This window comes from Harpia harpyja, chromosome 12 (genome assembly GCF_026419915.1).
Source record: "Harpia harpyja isolate bHarHar1 chromosome 12, bHarHar1 primary haplotype, whole genome shotgun sequence".
Taxonomy (NCBI): domain Eukaryota; kingdom Metazoa; phylum Chordata; class Aves; order Accipitriformes; family Accipitridae; genus Harpia; species Harpia harpyja.
In genome coordinates this window covers 30,744,447-30,762,062 of record NC_068951.1, presented here as the reverse complement: position 1 = coordinate 30,762,062, position 17,616 = coordinate 30,744,447, and the positions used below count along the sequence as shown (strand labels likewise).

At 48.8% G+C, this 17,616-nt stretch overlaps 2 long non-coding RNA genes across 2 annotated transcripts; both read left to right on the top strand.

The window, feature by feature from the left end:
• Positions 1–1,728: 1,728 nt before the first annotated feature.
• On the top strand, positions 1,729–7,039 carry LOC128148952 (uncharacterized). Its single transcript, XR_008237481.1, has 3 exons — positions 1,729–1,827; positions 2,528–2,615; positions 6,911–7,039. It is a non-coding gene; the product is annotated as an uncharacterized LOC128148952 (long non-coding RNA).
• Positions 7,040–9,172: 2,133 nt separating this feature from the next.
• Positions 9,173–16,014, top strand: LOC128148677 (uncharacterized). Its single transcript, XR_008237363.1, has 3 exons — positions 9,173–9,255; positions 11,843–12,026; positions 15,711–16,014. It is a non-coding gene; the product is annotated as an uncharacterized LOC128148677 (long non-coding RNA).
• The last annotated feature ends 1,602 nt before the right edge of the window (positions 16,015–17,616 follow it).

Sequence of the window (17,616 nt, the reverse complement as noted above, 5' to 3'; positions counted from 1 at the left end):
AGTAAAATTTATACTGAGTTGACCGGGTAGCATTTTTTCTTTCATCTCCAATAACAGTTAATGTTAAGACTTAATTACACAAACGTTTATAGACCATAAGGAGATTTTTTGTGATAGGTGCTAAATAAATTAGTATTAAAATAATAATTAACTATTGCTGCCTTGTGATGTGCACACAAATTACAGCTGACCATTGCTGTGGAGGTGGAAACCAGCCGCTTCTTACTGATGTCTGTTCTGCTCTGAATAGAGTCAAATCTGTCTACTCCAGTTAAGACCCTGTTCTCATATTTAATTTTTAAGGTCATGGCTGTATCATCATATTGTCTGCAAGCCTTGAAATGCGCCTGAGCCTGAGGACTCTCCAAGACACATGGATGTCTGTTCAGCAGGGCTGGGCCTCTATTAGTTGGTGAATAGGGAATGCAAGCTGCCTGCTATACCTGGGAATGGGGTGGGAGGCTGCAACCCAGCTTCATGGAGCCCAAAACCTTGTTCTTGAGTGATGCCCGGGGTTCTGCTGTTGCTTGGAGGCTGGTGCAAGGCACACTGCTCCTCAAGAGGATGGGGGGAAGTTGCGCTGTAAGTTGGATTGTCAGATGTGTCTTTTGGGGCCACAGGCTGCAGAGCCCAAACTGTGGGTCTCTGGGCCAGGACCATAAGAAAATCAGAAGCCACATATTTAAGATGAGGTTTTCTAGCATGTTCTCCCCCTTGTAGCCCCCTGTGTTGGCAATTTCAGTACCTTTGACACAAAGACGCCCTGCTGTTTGAGTAGCTGGACTCAGACTTGGCCCCATCACCCTAACTCAAACCTGATTTGCCTGCCAGTCCTCTCCCTACTGCAGTCTCACCCAGCAGATGGTGGCACCAGCTTCAGCTGATGATGAACAAGCGCACTGAGATGTGGGTGACCAGGAAGGCACTCTGAAATCCCACAACCAGCTCAGGAAAGTGCTGCCTGTCCCTATGGCTGGTGGCCTGGCTTGCAGGATGAAGGTGGGAGTGGACAGAGCAGCACCAGGACTGTGGGTGAGGTTCCCTTAGCAGGGAACTTATAGCCCTGCAAGTACTTGGTATGATCCTGGGCCCAGACCAGGGAGATGCTCAGAGCAGCCGGCACTGGAACATGCTGGTATTTTTGCATTGTGAAAAGCAATGTGTGAATTGGCAGCTTGTCACTGAGCTGGGCAGCAGGGGCTGAACTGTGTTCTCAGCAGAGATTACTCAGTGCTACTGCATGTATTGAGGCATCAGCCCTCACCTGCCGCAATGCTGCGCTCCTTTTTTAAAGAAAAAGAGGATTCTTTTGTACATGTACTATTTAGTTGGGAAACCCGGACGTGATTCCCGTGGACTGTTTCAGATGCATCCCTGTAACTATTTAGGAAGGTAGAAACAATATCCTGGGATGCTCTGAGATCCCCTGGCTGATGCAGCAGATCCCTTAGGAGATGGAGTTAAGTGAGAAGCAGCCATTCTTGCCCTATGTGGGTGCCAATGGCACCCACATGTAAAGCTAAACCCATTGAGCTCTAATTGCAGTCAGCCCGGGCTGTTCCCTGGGAGCTGCCAGGCTCAGCCCTGTCCCAACACCTGCAGCCCAAAGAGGTGGGTGCCCTGCACCCCGTCCCGGGTGGCACGTCCCACTCGTGCTCCCAGCAGCTCCTATATTTTTTTGTGACAACAGAGGGCACCAGCGGCCCTTGCTAATGCCGGGCTCTGCCCTGCCTGGCTCCCCGGGACGTGCAGGGCTGCTCAGGGCACTTTCGGACCTGTGGGAGGAAACAGCCTGCAAACCAAACCCGTCCTGCTCCTCAGGTTTCGGTAGATGGATGCGGCGGGGCTCGCGGGTCCCTCCCGTTGGGCCTGCGTGGGTGTTAGCGATAACGCGCAAGTGCGAAGAGCGATGGTTCGGATGCGGCTGGTGACGGTGTGGGGGGGTGCAGTGCACACGCGTGGCTGGGAGCAGGGAGGGTTCGCACCCAGGAGGGCACCTGTGAGCCTTTTGGAATCCTCAAATAGTCATTCTGCACCTCCAGCCCAGCGGGGCCCCATCCCGCCATCTGCACCCAAGCAGAAGCCACTGACATGTGGGAATTTGAGGTTAATCTGCAATGAAACGGTGAAGATCGGAGGCTGGGCCTGAATCTCCTCTGCATTACACCAGAGTTCAGCCTCACCAACAGCTGTGTAACACACGAGATTTGCCTACAGCGAAGCCCGCAGGGACAGCCCTGAGCTAGCTCCAAGCTGCTCCACTCCAGCACTGGTGCCAGAATAGGAAGGAGCCCAGAGCAGCCTGGCTGCTTGAGCACGAAATCTCCAGCAAATCTGAGCTGCTGAGGTTAGGTGGTTAGCAGTACCAGACGTCGTTCTTTTAGAAGTAACCCCTGTAAAGTGGAGGACAGTCTGGGCATGCCCCCACTCCATGCAGTAGGAATGGGGCTGCTTCCAGCCTGCTCTGCCCCTGACATGCAGATCTTCTCTCCTTCCACTTACCCACTTGTGTTTATCACCGCTACAGGTGTGTTCAGCTCCAGGATGCCCACACGGGGATGCAGAGAAGTTGAAGCTGTATTTATTACTTTCCTGAAGCACAGCTATCTAAGCAGGTAAGCAGCAGGCACTTTTGGGGATAACCCACTGCTTTTGATCACTGTATCACATGGCAAAATAATCAGGGAGTAGAGCAACAAAATACAGGCACAAGTACTTCTGGTGAACAGCCCCTTTAGCAGAACGTCCTGATTTACTGCTGTTGTGAAAGCAGAAACAGGCAGTGATTTTATTCCTGTTTTCTTCCATGCGGCGCTGGGACGGAATTCATCTCTGCTCTGGTTTGTGGGATGCTTTTTCTTTGTTTCATCTTAATTTGTGTGAGGAAGATGAAGGGAGAAAAAACAATGATGGAGGGGAAAGGGCTTTGAGTAAAGAAAAAATGTGTCATGTAGTACTGAAAATGTCACCCGACCTAGTGACATTAACAGGACTACTTGCAAGAGTAATAACTCCTCACTCAATTTAATCCCTTGAGTACGGGTGGAGTGGCTGAGTAGATGGATCCTGGTAGGATCAGGCCACAGAACTCTGCATATGAACCATAACCTAGAGTCTGTACTGGGGCCCCAGCCTCTTCAGTCCTGCAAATTTGAATATCTTGCTTATTGCAGAAGGGCTATTTGCATACCAGAAGATTTACTCACACAAGCACAGGACATTGGATGCTCTGTTTATTCACAGCCTAGAAACATGAAGGTCCCAAGTTTCTTCCACTGCCAGGGGACATGTGAAAGCTTTGAGCACATGCTGCGGAGATAAGTAGAGACATATGCTTTATGCCAGGCCAAGATGTTTTTATAAAGAATTTCTGGCCACGTCTGGTAAAACATTTAATAACTTTTCTGCCAGCAGCCAAAAGGCAGTCAAATATTTAAAAGCAGTAATAAAAGTTCCTGTGTGAGTCAGAGTCCTACAGAAATCCTGCTAGTGAATTTCCCCATGGTAGCCTGCAGGACTAGCTGGAAAAAAATACCACAGAACTCTGCTGGTATGAAGTATTTTTTAACAAGTCCTTGGAAGTGGCATGGAATGTCCCTGCAAAGCCCCTGAAACCAGATCCCAGGCTATGTGCAGCCTAAACAGCAATTCTGGTATTTTTTTCTCTAATAACTATAGCCGCAAATCCTATTTTATTCCTAGGGAATCACAGAGAGGCCAGTTTCAGTGTGACCTTTAAGTGGCATCTCTCTTGCTTATAGAAGAATATACATAAGTGTGTATTCCTTTAACCTGGAATCCAGCATACTCGAACCTCCATACCACAGATGGAGCAAAATGCTGCCCTGCTATGTGCGTGGCCTGGGCTCAACTCTCCGCTCTCCCTTCCTGCCGAGCTCTGCTCTTGTAGTGTTAATGAAGTACCTCTTCTTTCCCTTTCAAAGTCCTCAGGTGATCCCTTTCTGCTTGGAAACTGCAATGAGACCCTGGGCTTTTTTGGAAATGAATCTCATTAAGATCCAAGGCCACGAAAGCTTCTCTGCTAATTCTTCCTGCTGCTAAAGCCCTGCCAGTAACCCCCATGCCCTGGTTTGGCTCTGTTGCAGGCAGCAGTGCTGGGGGCCTGGGGCAGGGCAGGCACAGGTATCACACAGCAACTCACTCTGACCCCAGGTTTGTGGGGTTGGCAGATGCAGGTGTTCACCCTGCTCTTGCTCACCTGCTTGGGCAGGAGATGAAGCTAACATAGGGGACAGAGGGGGGGAGAGGAGGGGTAATGCTGCTGGCACCTGCCCGGCAGGTTGTGTGCTTGGGTACTCTACCGTCTCTATGCTGAAGCAGAGCTAGTTGGTCTCTGATTGCGTTTTTCAAATTGCTTCCATGCTGCTGTTCAGGTCTGGTTTGGATGCTCTTCTCTGGAGCACATGGAGCTGATCTGGGAGCCCTGCTTGGCCTGAATCCCCCCTCCCCACCCCAGAACCTTGCCACCTCCCCTCCAGCTGAAAATCTCCTGGGAGCTACCTGTGTTTCTTTGGTATTTCCACTGCTTTTGACCACCAAAATGGGAAGGGGAATGTCATTTCCCCACACCAGAGCATCAGGAAATGTTTTACTTCAGCTTGGCTGTAAAAAGTGGGGGCAGTTGGTGGGGAAAATAAGTCTTTCTCAGAGCTGCTTTGCAGATCTCCCACAGACACACTATGCCAGTGCGGCAGCATCAGCGCAGCATGGGAGACCTCCCCAGAGAGGCTTTGAGCTAAGCAGGATCAGGTTCACACAAACGTGCGTTGCCACCATGCCTGCTGGGCTGCCCGGTCTGTTGGCAGAGATGCCACCCTGGCATCTCCTAATTCCCCGTCCTGTGCTCTAACTGCAACCCCCTCCTTCTCTTGCAGACTAAAGCCTGATACGACCTGCCTGGTCCCCCTTCCCCACTTCCAAGGCTGTTTGGTGCGAACGTGGGATCTTTAAAACGACCTGCAGGCAGGATAAAGGCAGTTGCTCTCCTAATTGCATGTGAGGGCAGCGCTTCTCCCCAGGGATGGAAAATGGGTTTTCTGTCTCTGGGCCTACAGAGGGGGCCTGCGAACCACAGCACGGGTGGGATGGCCGAGCCGCTGGCCAAGGGCTGGGGAAAAGCAGGGAGTGTAGCACCCAGGGCAGGAGACAGCCTCTCCTTCCCTGTGGCCTTGTCTCAGGCAGAGATCCCAGCTCCCACAGCCTGCCTGGCAAGCAGCCATCCTCCCAAGGTGTCCGACCTCCGAAGACGTGCCTGTGGCAGGCTGCTTTGAACGCACGGCAGAGGGAAGAGACAGCGAAGAAGTGTCTGGTTACCCACCTCAGCCTCCTCCTTCCCTCCTCTCCAGGGTGGGCGGTCTGCCCTCCTGGGTGTCAGGAGAGACTCTTCCAGGGAGGGTTTGACAGGGCAAATTTATGACAAGCCTGTTACGACTCGTTGCAGATTTGGGTAACACTTGGGGAAAATGCTGTCAACAACTGCATGCTTATCTCCTCGGAAACGCCGGCATGCTTTTCTGGGCTCAGCTCGCTGCCACAGTTCAGCACTGCCAGTGGCTGAGGGAGTAGCTGGGTTTCCAGAGCCAGTCCTCCCTCGCAGCACAGGGATGCCTGCACGCAGCCCTGCTCAGGGTCGCTCCGTCTGAGGATGGCCACCATGCCCCGAGCGGCTGCAACCCTCTCACATCAGCATGGGTTTGCTGGTTGCGGGTGTGATATTCAGCAGAGCAGCAAACGAAAGCAAGGTCCTTCTGCCTTCAGATCATCATGGGATCTATTGAGCAATTCAGTGTGTTTATCTCATAATGACAGTGCAGCCCTGGGGGGCTTGTCTCTTAGGTCCTCGCTGGTGCGATGCCTGGCTGTTCCATCAGAACTGATAGTCAGACCAATGGGGTCATGCTCCACGGAGGAGGCAAGGTGCTGATCCAGACTGTAAAGTTTGCATTTGTCTTTGTTTGCGTTTGCATTTTCAGCTTGAGAAGTGCCAGGGTCCTGGGGTGGGCAGAAGAGATTTAGGCTAAGCTGGACTCCCAGATCAGCTCCAAGTTTGTCATCTTGTGTCTAAAATCATGCAAATCTGGGGTGGAACTGGTGACCCCTGCACTTGCTTCTGGAGGCACACGCATTGCTCCCAGTGAATCAATAAAGCATACCCTAGCACAGGTAGCACAGGGCAAAGCTGGTTTTTTTAGGCAAGGAAAAAACCTCTTGTTTGCCTGTCAGATGCCTCAGGGGAAGCTGAAGTGGACATGAACAGTGGAACGGCTTGCAAGTGTGCGGCACTGAGAAGACAACATGCATCCCATGCACAAGATCTCATTCCCCCGTCCTCAGCATCCAACCTGGGAGCACCGGCAGGAGCGGATGGTGTCATGGATGGCTGCACAGTCACGTTGGCCACCTTTTGCTGATGGGATGTACAGATGCTGGTGTTTCCTGTGTAGTGGGGAATTCATGTTCCACAGCAGTCTGCAGGGTTGTGGTGATTCATGGGGAACAGGAAAACCTAGTCTTATCTTCAGGGAGAAAACTGCTGAGCTTCAGGTTTCAAAGCCCTTGGTTCAGTGGAATTACAGGTTCAAATCCTGAGAGGGTCAAACAAGGTCTTTCTTCCTCTGAGACGGATGGAGTGTCATGCAGTAAATTGCTTATGATTCTCTTTGTTAGATGCTGTGTTACTTTGAAAACGGCATCGTGACAAATCTTGGCTTTCTCCAAAATAAATAACTGCATCATTTATCAAAAAGGTTTGCTTTCAGAAACGTCGCCACTCTTTTAAGGCATCAGAGACTCCTGGGAACGAAGGAGACCAGAGGAACACAAAATGCCACTTTTCTTTTCTTACTCTATTTTATTTGACATTTTACTTTTTTTTGCTTATTTGAAAAAGGCCTGGTGAGGAGTGATCCCTGGCCGTGGCATGTCCCAGCAGCCTTGGTGGAGTGTGACAGTGAGGGACGTGTGCTGCCTAACTCACCCCCGGGGAGGTGAGGAGCGACAGGCATGCTTGCTCACTGCATCCTTGCTGCCCACAATTGCCCCCGTGCAGGAGGAGCTCCAAGATCGCTCTTCTCCCCATGGCAGCAGACATCGGCCATCGAGCCCATTCCCAGGTATCTTGCAGTGGAAGATACGGCTCCTCGGGCACCAGCAAAATCACAGTTTCAGGACTGATCGGTGGTGAATAACCAGCATGTTTCTGCCTACTTAGCTGAGATGACACATTCAGACTACTGGTACTGGCTGGAGCGTGTGGTCCTGTGCTCATTTCTTACAAACCATCACCACAGAGCAGCACACTCGGCTCTGCTGTGTATAGCAGTACATGCAATGCAGGTATGCTGCTCCAGCAAGGCACCTGTCAAATGCAAATACTGTCACAGGCAAATTCCTCCTCAAAACTTCTACAGGGAGAGCTACGTGCAAGGAAGTCTGGCAAGGTAGAGAAGCAGTTTTGAAACTTTTTATTTCTCTTCTTTTAAAGGTATCTCCAGTGTTCAACTATTTCCACACACTTACTCCTTGTCTAGGATAGAATATAATGCACCAGATGAAATGTCAAAAAGCAGCCACTGTATTGAGCATGGTCAACTAATTTATTTTATAGCATGTGCAACAGTATCTTATTTTGTGCTTGACATAGCAAACATTACTAGTGTCCAGCCAGCACCTTACTAACTTTTTAAAAACAAATGAAGCAAGAAGCACTGCAGGCTACTTTTATGTCATCTACGGGATGCCCTCAGCGCTTTGCGAATGCCTGGGAGTCCTAAGTAGCAGGCAGGAATTGGCATCCCCTGTTTACACGTGGGAAAACAGAAGTAAAAGAGTTTATAGCTCCTGTTTCCAAAAGCAGTCTCTAGCTTTGGGTCTCTGTCTTTTTGGTGCCAAACTGTGAGAGTTTTTAATGTTCTGGCATGTGTGCAGAACAAAGAGCAACTGTTCGCTGGTTTAACTGGTTTGACTTGTACACAGCTCGGTTGAAAAGGTATCTTAGTGTGAAGTCTGTGTAGCACAGTGAAGAAGCAGATGTTCCCTCCATCCCCATTGCCCATCAGGTCTGGATTTTAGAAGTGCCACAGCTGAAGCCAACAGTGTTTGCAGTGTCCAGTGCCGCTGAGAGCTAGGCCAGGTGTTAGATCAAATGTCTGGAGCTGAGCGTGTAACATTTTTTCAGATGTGCTTCTTGGTGATTTTTTTCCAGACAGACGCGGGAAGTCTGTGGTAGAGCTGGGAACAGAGCCTGTTCCTGTGCTGTGAGATGCTGTACGTCTGACAAGACACAGGCACTGCCCTGCAAAGTAAATGTTGTGATTTCAGGGCTGAAGCTGAATGGCACCCGACAGTTGCACCAGGGGACCTTCCCCCCCTGCCCAGTCTCCAGATTCACAGGCATTCACATTGTAGCTAAAGCCTCAGAACCTCTGAAATTCAACAGGAGTAGTTTGGTGTTTAATTTGAGGTCAGTTGTACCAGTGCATTTTTGTACTCGTGTTTCTGTGTGCAGCTCAGTTACAGGATAGCCTTAATGGAGGATAACCAGGCAGGAAGGCTCAGGGAGCTGGTGAGATACAGGTGAAAAGCACATCATAGGGCCAAGCTTAATACCAGCTTGCACAGGAGAGAGTTGCACCAGGAGCAGTCTGTTGACTCCAATAGCATGTAATAAGCTGCTTCCTGAGCTGGACAATGGAATGAGGACTGGGCTTGTGGATGGATGATATACACTGTGGCTTTGCTTGCTTGCTTGAGTTGTCCGGAAGAATCATGCATTTCTTTGTTTTTTAACTCATTAATTGAGCTTATCCGTGATGGGAGAGCTTGTCATATTCCATGTCTGAACATCAAGTCCTCTGCCAGTGCTGACTGCATGGCAAACCCTGAGTGCACTGCTGGGACTGCCAAGCCTGGGCAATTCCTCGCTGGCCCGTCCACAGCTGGGCAACACTTCTAAGGGACGGCCACACCATTGTGGTGTGGCCTGCACGTGCAGCTCCCTGCTGGTTGTCTTTTCAGTGTTTGGATGAGTGCAACTCCACAGCACAGATTTTTCTGGCTTGCTGTTTGCATGAGTTCATGTTGAAAGCTTGCTTTCTCAAGACATTCTCTTTTATTTGTTTAAAATGTGCTGTTTCCATAGGTTGCACCTGCTCTCAAGGATATGACCCAAGGGTAAATATGGAGAAGGCACAAAGCCAGCACCACAAGTGCAGTTTCCATGGGAAATGCAGGCAGGTATATCTGTACATGTAATAAAATGCTAGGCGCTGGGTGTCTGCTCTGTTCGCCTGCTCCGGAATGTGGTGAGGAGCACCCAGCCCCTGACAGCAGAGAGGGCCCTGGTCTCCAGAGCAGTGAGACAGCTTGGGCAGCTGACCTCCCTAAAAAAAGCAGTTGAAACCACATCTCAACCACCCCTCTGCCAGTACAGGTCAGGAATTGTGGCTTTTCTTGAGTAAAATTTCAGTCAGGCTTAATTTTCTTTTCATTTCTGTTTTAGGAAATGCTAAATATTGACCTGTCATTAGGCAAAGAGTAGCAAGAGGAATTTCAGACTGAAAAGCTTATACTTTTCATTTAGAAGGGAAACTGGGAATTTTTTTCAGCAAAACCACTTCCATGGAAAAAGGTTGTTGAAGAACATTCTGGTTGAAAGTATGTCAGCCATCTGCCATAAGAAGGAGGTGAAAACCCCTCAGACCCTTCCCACTGTGAATATGCACGATTTTCTGCAGTAAAAGGCTGAATCTTTCACCTGTGGTTGAAGCCGCCTTTTTTTTCTTTTTGATCAATATCACCATCACTGAAACACATAAACACAAGGAGTTTGGGTGAAACTCTGGCCGATACCGGGCAGGGAGCAATCGTGGGCTGGCAACAGGCTGGAATCAGTGACCTAATCAGCCATTTCCCTCTCTAATTGCCATGATTCTACAGCTTAAAGAATTACACAACATGTATTTTAGTTGGAACAAGACACTATTATTGAGTAAAGTGCATAATAATTGTGTTTCAGGAGGTGAAATAAACGTCTATCACCGGGCACTTTAATCCATCATTGTACTTTGCTAAATTATTGAAATTGCACTACATTCAATACTAAAATTACTTGTAATAAAGTGATTGCTGAACTGACACTCACAAAAAGATGTCTAGTACCTATATTTGGTTTCCTAACTGACAATTTTAGGCTTCGATCTAGGGAGGGAGGAGCACCCACAGCCCTCTTTTCAGTTGATAGGAATGGAGGGCATGTAGCTCCTTGCAGAGGCAGAGTCTTTTAGCACAGAAGGATCCTGCCTGCATGAAGTACCTCTGATTTCCTACAGCTTTCAAGTCCTCGCTTAGGTCACTGGATAGATCCATTTCACCTACATTTACAAAAACATTAGATTTTGGTACAAGCTTTTCTCGTAATGACACACCACTTGCTTATATTGCTCTGCAATTTCTTCACTGGCCATTTATTATTTAATGCCACATTTTGCAGACTGGGATAAGTGACTTGACCAAGCATACATAGCGTGAAGGAAAAAGGCATGTTCCTCGTCCTGGATCTCCAATGGCACTTCAGAGACGCCCATGACTTTTATTGTTTCCTCTTCTGCAGTCCCTCCACCCTGCAGAATTTTAGTTGGCAAAAAGCAAAACTGGAATCAGAGCTCTTGGTTTCAGCTCCTGGGTGTCATGTTTAGATCAGGCCCACCTAGAAGAACCTTACTTTTTTGTTGTAGATAGTACTCCAAAGATGTTAACAAACGGTATAATTAACTGATGCTGAGCTAAACATGGGTGGTTTTTTAAACTTTAACTAACGTATGTGGTCACGTGCCTGGGAGAATGCATAGAAATTTTTTCCACAGGGTAAGCGATATTCTTTTGCAAAGGTGTATAACTACTTTCTCATCAGACTGAGTAAACAGCTGAGGAAATATCTGTTTTATACAGGGAAAAACATTTTGTGGTAATATGGAAATGATCATTCAATTATAGTTTACAGGAATTTTATTACTGACTCCTATCCTTGGAAAATTGACTTGCTTTCTGAAGACCAAAACCTTCTTTTCTTTCTCAGGGGTTTTCCCAGCCTAGCTCAGAACAGATCTTTAAGAAATTCAGTTGCAACATGTTAGAATTTCTCTTTGGAAGAGAAACACACGCTCCATGCAGAAAACACTGAATTTAAGTCCTCTCTTGATGTTTCCATGGCCTCAGCCAAAGGGATTAAACCTTTCTTCATGGCAGGTGACATAATCTGTAGGGTTTACTGACTCTCTTAACAAAGTATCAAACACTCTCATAGATATTTTTCTGCTTTTTCTTTACATGAAAGGAGATGTGAATGTCTCCTTCATCAGCAGTCACTATATAACATACTCACATACTGTAAGGTCTATTAAAAAAGTTTCAATAAGCTAAGCAAATATGAGGAATTCTGATGGGAAGGAATTAAAGCCGTCCATTTTTTTCTTCCAAAATAAATATGCGAGTTAATCTGAAAAAGTGAAGAGTGCCAAATATTCATCCTATGTGCTAAAGTGACTCATGGCGAAGGTAGACAGTTTTATAGTGCAATTTCTTTACTTGTGCTGGAAATGGATAGCTTCCAAGTGACACTTATGAAACAATTAGCTGTTCAAGGATAATCAGATTTGTATGAAAATGTAAAGATAAGCGATTTAGCTGTGATCTCAGCTGGAAAGTGACTGAGGGTGGTGGGCCATACTCCACAGTAAAAATCCCCTTTCTTTGACTAAATGGCACTTTTGCTGAAATGTGCTGGATTCAAGCAAGTAACAGCTCCCTTGACTTTCATTGCTAGGATGACACACGACTGATTTGCATCATTAGAGATCCTTGCTGATGGCTGAACTGCTTTGCATATAAATGAGACCTAACCTGAACAGCTGTTCAACTGGTGGATGTGAAGGATTTACAGTTCTGGATCAGGTCCCTGCTCACCACCAGTCTCCAAGGGAACTCTGCTCCGGACTGCTGGAAAACAGGTAATGTTTCATACCTACGTGCCTGGAGCTTGGGCAGGGGCAGAAGTTGGGGGTTCAGGTGGCCAAAAAACGCCTTGAAGCCTTTTTACATTTTAAAGTTAAAATGCTCACTTTTCAGTCTTGCCCTCTCCCTTGAAATTATCATACATATGGTGGAAGAGTGAAGTGCTTTTTTTACTCTCCATGCGTTGCACAGACTTGCGTGAGCGCCTAGAGAGATGATGCTATTTGTAAAAGACGAGCTACAGAGGTAAGGACCCAGCCAGCCAACCCCCATCATGCCCAAGGCAGCCAGGCTTTGACTGCCGGTATGCCGTGGCCCTATGGATTTGCCAGCCCACGCACAGCTCTGGAAATACGTGTGCACCCTCTGTGGCTGTACAGTGCCAAGATGGTTGCGTGGAGGGGGATAGCACTGACAGCATAGCAAAGGCTCATCCTGCATCTTAAGGTGTTCCCTGTGGCACCTCTGCAGAGCTCTTCTGCTACCTCCACAACCTGCTCATCTCCAAATTGCCTAGGGTCAGGGGGAGGCAGCGGGAAGCCAGGAGAGCCTGGGGGGTCTCTGTCACTCCAGTGCCTGTCTGTATCAGTCCATGGGTTGTCTTCCATTGAGGTGTTTGTCCTTGTGTTCCTGTTCACTGGACCTCTCTATGTTGTTGGCCATGTGTTTCTTCTTAAAGTGTACTCTATCTGCTCTGCCTTTGCAAACATACTTTGTGGAGGAAGTGGGAGAAAGTGTGATGAAGGTTTCCTGACCCCGGCCTCACTTCAGCTGTACGGGAAGGCCCCTTAGGAAAACTTTTTCTGTGATATTTTCAGCTTAGTTTCCAAATCTCCAGAGGTCTGGCTAAGACTGGTAGGCAGCCAAGCCTTGAGTGACTATTCATCTGCCTGAACCCTCCCTAAAGATTTGCCTGTCTGTGGAGCAAACCACATTGGCAAGGGCTTTGTTAATGATGTGTCAGGGGTAAGAGTAGCTCTCAGCCCCGCGAGATCCAGAAAGCCTTGAGACAGTTTGGATCCTTGGCCAAAGCTCCAGGGAGGCGTATATCCCTAGAGCAGAGGTGGCAGTGTCCTGAAATCCAAGGACTAGAAAACACCTGCATTCTGTTTAATGTCAGAGGTATCACTGCCAGTGGCTGGATTCAGAAAAATATTTAGAAGGCTTCCACAAAAGCATTTGTAGATTTGGGTGTACAAGCCTGTGAAAGTGTTTGGTCTCCTGGCAATGCTTGCACGTGCACACAAAGCATCTTGGTCTTGAAAGGATGCTTTAACACTGCTTATTCCTCCACTGAAGCTGGCAGAAAAAGGAATGAGCACTGTGATCCCATCAGCTGTGCAATAAATCCCTGACGATATGAAGGTTCTGGGATGAAATCAGGCACCTGGCACCTCCGCAGTGACTGTTAAGTGTAGAGCTACTGATGGCAAAAGCCTTCAGATGCTGCTTATTGTGGAGGCAGAACTCAACCTGTTATAAACACATCCTCCTTTCCTGAGCGTGGTTGGTTTTATCTCCAGGTTAAGGGGCTGTTGAGATCCCAGATGGAAGGGGAAGCTGCTTGGCTTTCAGAGCTTTGTTTACTTATATAAGGCCTAACAAACATGGTTGTTAAGGCCCCCTAGGAGGTCTTTCTTATGAAGCTAGGGGCTATTGGATTAGGCAAATGAGAGCCAGAGATTTGCCTAATAGCTTGACAGGCCATGAGGGATTAGACTCTTGTGGGCTCGTGTAAACTTGTGGGACAGAGGTGCTGTGGCGTGGGTCTCTTCTTAGCTGTGGATAAATGCCTTGTCAATGTGGGTTAATCTTGTTTGCCTTGTCTTCCATAATGCTGTGTTACAGGACACAACCTCTGCCAATTTAATCACTGTTGGAATTAAATTGTAGGCTTTTGTTTCATGCACGCACCTCCTCTGTTATGCAGCGCTTTCGGCATTACAGGGGTCAGTGATTAACAGTAATTTTTAACTCGCATCGGTTCAAGCTCCTGAAATAGTTGCTCCTTTGGGACCAAAGGTTCAACTGCAGCAGGCTGAAGGCAGGTCTCTCTGAGGAGACCCCGCTGCTGCCCACGTGCAGTGGATCCATGCCTCCACGTTCCTTTTTCAAACACTGGTATTAACCGTGTCTCTCCCTCCCCAGATAACCCAGATCCCGTTCCCCTGAGCTGGGATCCTGCCTTGTCATTATGCTGTGCTCAAGGCAGCATGCCAGCACTGGAGTGCACACTGTGAAGCCTGAAGGACACCTCCAGAGAGCACCCACCCCTCCCTGGTGCACTCTGACACCTTTCATTTGATTGAAAGTGGGAGGTCAGTCGTGACTGTCCTCAAAGGCAAGTGCGCAGTTAGCAGTGGGACTGAAGTGCCAGCGCTCTTAAGGAATTGTAAAGAAAGTGGACGTGGGACTCCTGTGCTCCCAGGTCCTTTTAGCTTGGTCTGATGGGGTAGAGGGCTGTGAGTGTGCAGGGTTTATGGAGCATCATGGCTTTTGCAGCACCTCTCACTTCTGCTTTTGGCCAACCCAGAGAAGAGTCAGCCGCCTCTGCTGGGCTAGGTTTGCTCCCAGGGCACAGGCCATGTTTGTCTCATTATGGTGCAGGGTCCGTCCTATCCAGCCCCAGGTTTATTACACTTTTTAGATGTCTTCACTTTTCCTCACTCCATATCTTCCCCTTGTCCTCCCTAAAGTACACCAAGAGCCCAGCAGCACTGGGTCCAACGCAGGAGCTGGGGTCCAAACACCTGCAGCCACTGGAGACACGTAGCCCTGAGTCTTGCTTGATGGATGCTTGTCAGAGCTGAGGGAGACAGGAAAATTCACTGCATCCCATCCCTGGGTCTGGAGGCGGCCTCCCCCACAGCCGATTAGCATCTGCAAGGCGCTGGAAGGGACAGTGCAGGTGGGAGAAAGAGCTAAAGCCAGTCCCTTTTGCCCCACAATGGGCGGCATCTTGCTCAGTTGTGCAAATTGCCCATGCGCTCTGGGGGGCCATAGAAGCCCAAATTGCTCCTTAGAAAGCCCAGCCCCTCCTGCCCCCGCTTAACCCCCAGCACAGCCCCTCAGCCCTGCGCCGAGCGAGTGGCAGAGCCCCAGGGAGCGGGGCGGACAGGGACAGCGTGTGTAGGTAGTGCCGGAGTACCGGGTGACAGCTTTCCATCGGCAGAGACAGGGGAAAGGCCACCTTGTGTGCATGTGCTAATGGCAGCCACCTGGGCTCAAAAACCGCAGAGATTGGTGGTGTGAAAAAGTGCCCTAGGTCTTGCCCCTGACACCTTCACTTGCCCAGCAAAGAAAAGCTGCAGGTGCCAAAAGGGCTGTAAATACAGACCTTGCAGGCTGGTCTTTTACTAAGACATCCCCAAGACGGCACCGAGCCTTCCTGGGTGGATGGAAAGCGCTGCACGCAGAGAGGTGCTGTGGGGGTAACATCAAGACCTTCATCAGCTGCACACAGCGTGGTCGGTTGTGCCACCCGCGGGGTGCTGGGCCAGGTCAAGCCCTGGGGCTTTCCCAGCTGTCCTGCTCCATGAAATCCCATCCACCTCCCATCCACTTCTCTGTGTCTTCCTTACTTTACAGGGAGTGGAAAGTTTTAAACTGCCATGTGAGCACAGAGAGCAAAAGCTCTTAGGAGGGGGTGTATAATGGGGGATTTTCCCTCTGTTCTGCAGACCTCCGTTGCCTCCTTGGCCCTGCTCTTCCCACACCGCAGCACCCAGTCCTGGGCAAGATTGAAGCTGGGAACCAAAAGCTGGCCAGCACAGAGCCCAAAACACACCAGGGCATCCATGATACGATCTCAGAAGAGCCTGTGCCAGCTTATAAATTGTCTGTGGAGTGGGATCTGGCAGAAAGCAGCACAGCCTGCCTCCATGGAGGTGACAGAGGTTTGGGACTGAAGCAGTGAGAGGTAAGGTTCACCCTGCACATGCATTACTGCCTGCACTCCTTCATGCTACAGCTTAGTCATGGCTGACCCAGGTAAGTGGCTTGGGAGAACACAGCTGGGAGAACGGGGTTGTACAACCAGCAATGGTTGACATTAGCTCTGCTTAGGGCAGAAAGGCTTCATCTTTTGGGGGCCTCCTCTGCTACCAGGCAAACACTGTGCTCTGGCTGCAGATTGAGATATGAGCTAAGGGAACCTAAAGCTGCACCCTGCCACAGGCTAGCTTTGCACAGATCTGGAGGTGCAGAGGTGGTCTAATGTGCTTTATTACGGCTCTTTATTATTAGACTCCACGGATGAATTCTACTAATGTGCAAAACGCTGCATGACAAAGAAGCCCTTGATCTTCCACACCCTTCCTTACTTCTAACCCCTGTAACATTTCCTGCTGTAACTGAGGAGTCCCACCTGGGATAGACGGCACAATTCAGCAGATTGCAGGCAAAAAGCGTATACTCGTGAAGTGAGCTAGCTGAGCCTGGATGCTTCCTCTCCCAAGATCTCACTGCTGGTTCTTGCATGGGGAGGAAACATTGCTCTTCACCAGGCCGGGAGCTAGCTTGCATTTTGGCCTGGAGCTCATTTAAATCAAGTTCTCTAGTAGCAGCCCCTGCTTTGTGAGGCAGTCCCAGGAGATTCCTGGGCTGGGGCAGAGAGCGCAATTGCTATCTAACTGATGGAGCTGTGCATATCACTCGTGCTCCCATGGCCATCATTCCTCAAACACAAAGCTTCTGCCACCCCTCCTTCCATAGGCACCCGAGCCTCGTGGAGCAGTGCCGTGAGCTTTTGTACAAAACTGACCCTGCAGGGAAGAAGAGAAGGAAGGAGAGGGCTCCTGCTGCCCTGGGCTTGATGCTGGGCCTCCCAGAGCATCTCTCACTAAGAGAAGTCAATGTTTTTTCAATTTGAGTGCTAGGCTTTATAGACAGAATAAAATGTCATGCAGAGGACTGCTTATATATTGCCTGTGACTTTTGCATGTCTTAATTTAAGAGTTTAAAAATTGCATAGTCCTGGGCTAGCCTTTCTGCCTAGCAGACAGCTATTGAGTTCTCAGAAGGAAATTCTTTGGCCACCTCCATCTGTACTGTCCAAATGCCTGTAGAAGAAATACCCTGGGAAGAGAACCTGTCACGCTGTCCATCACTGAATACAGTGGGCTCTTACCTCTTGCTGTGCCTTTAGAGACCACTTTGTTCTCCAATTCCTTTTCTTTAATGGGCTCTGTCTTTACTTGTTGGAGTCCTTGTACTTAGACAAGATGCAAATTTTGCATAATAAAAGGGCTTCCTAATAGCCGGCAGTACATCCTGCTGCTCCCTGTCTCCTGTTGCTAAAAATTAAACAGATGTAAAATTAGGAGCTGAATGTCTTTGCATCTGGGGGTCCTTGTGCATAGCTGGAGATGAGAGTTTAAGATGTGCCCTTTTCCCAGGAATAGCAATTGAAGAGTTCAAGAAATTATAATCCCTAACAAACCTTTCTCCAAAGAATTTTGCTTAAATACTTTAAATCACACTGGATGTGTACATTTTTGCTTATAGCTTTCCTTGCTTCTCTTGACTCCACACTCCAGTGAAATCCCAGATCCTTCACTGAGAAATGCTGAGAAATGTTCCATCCCC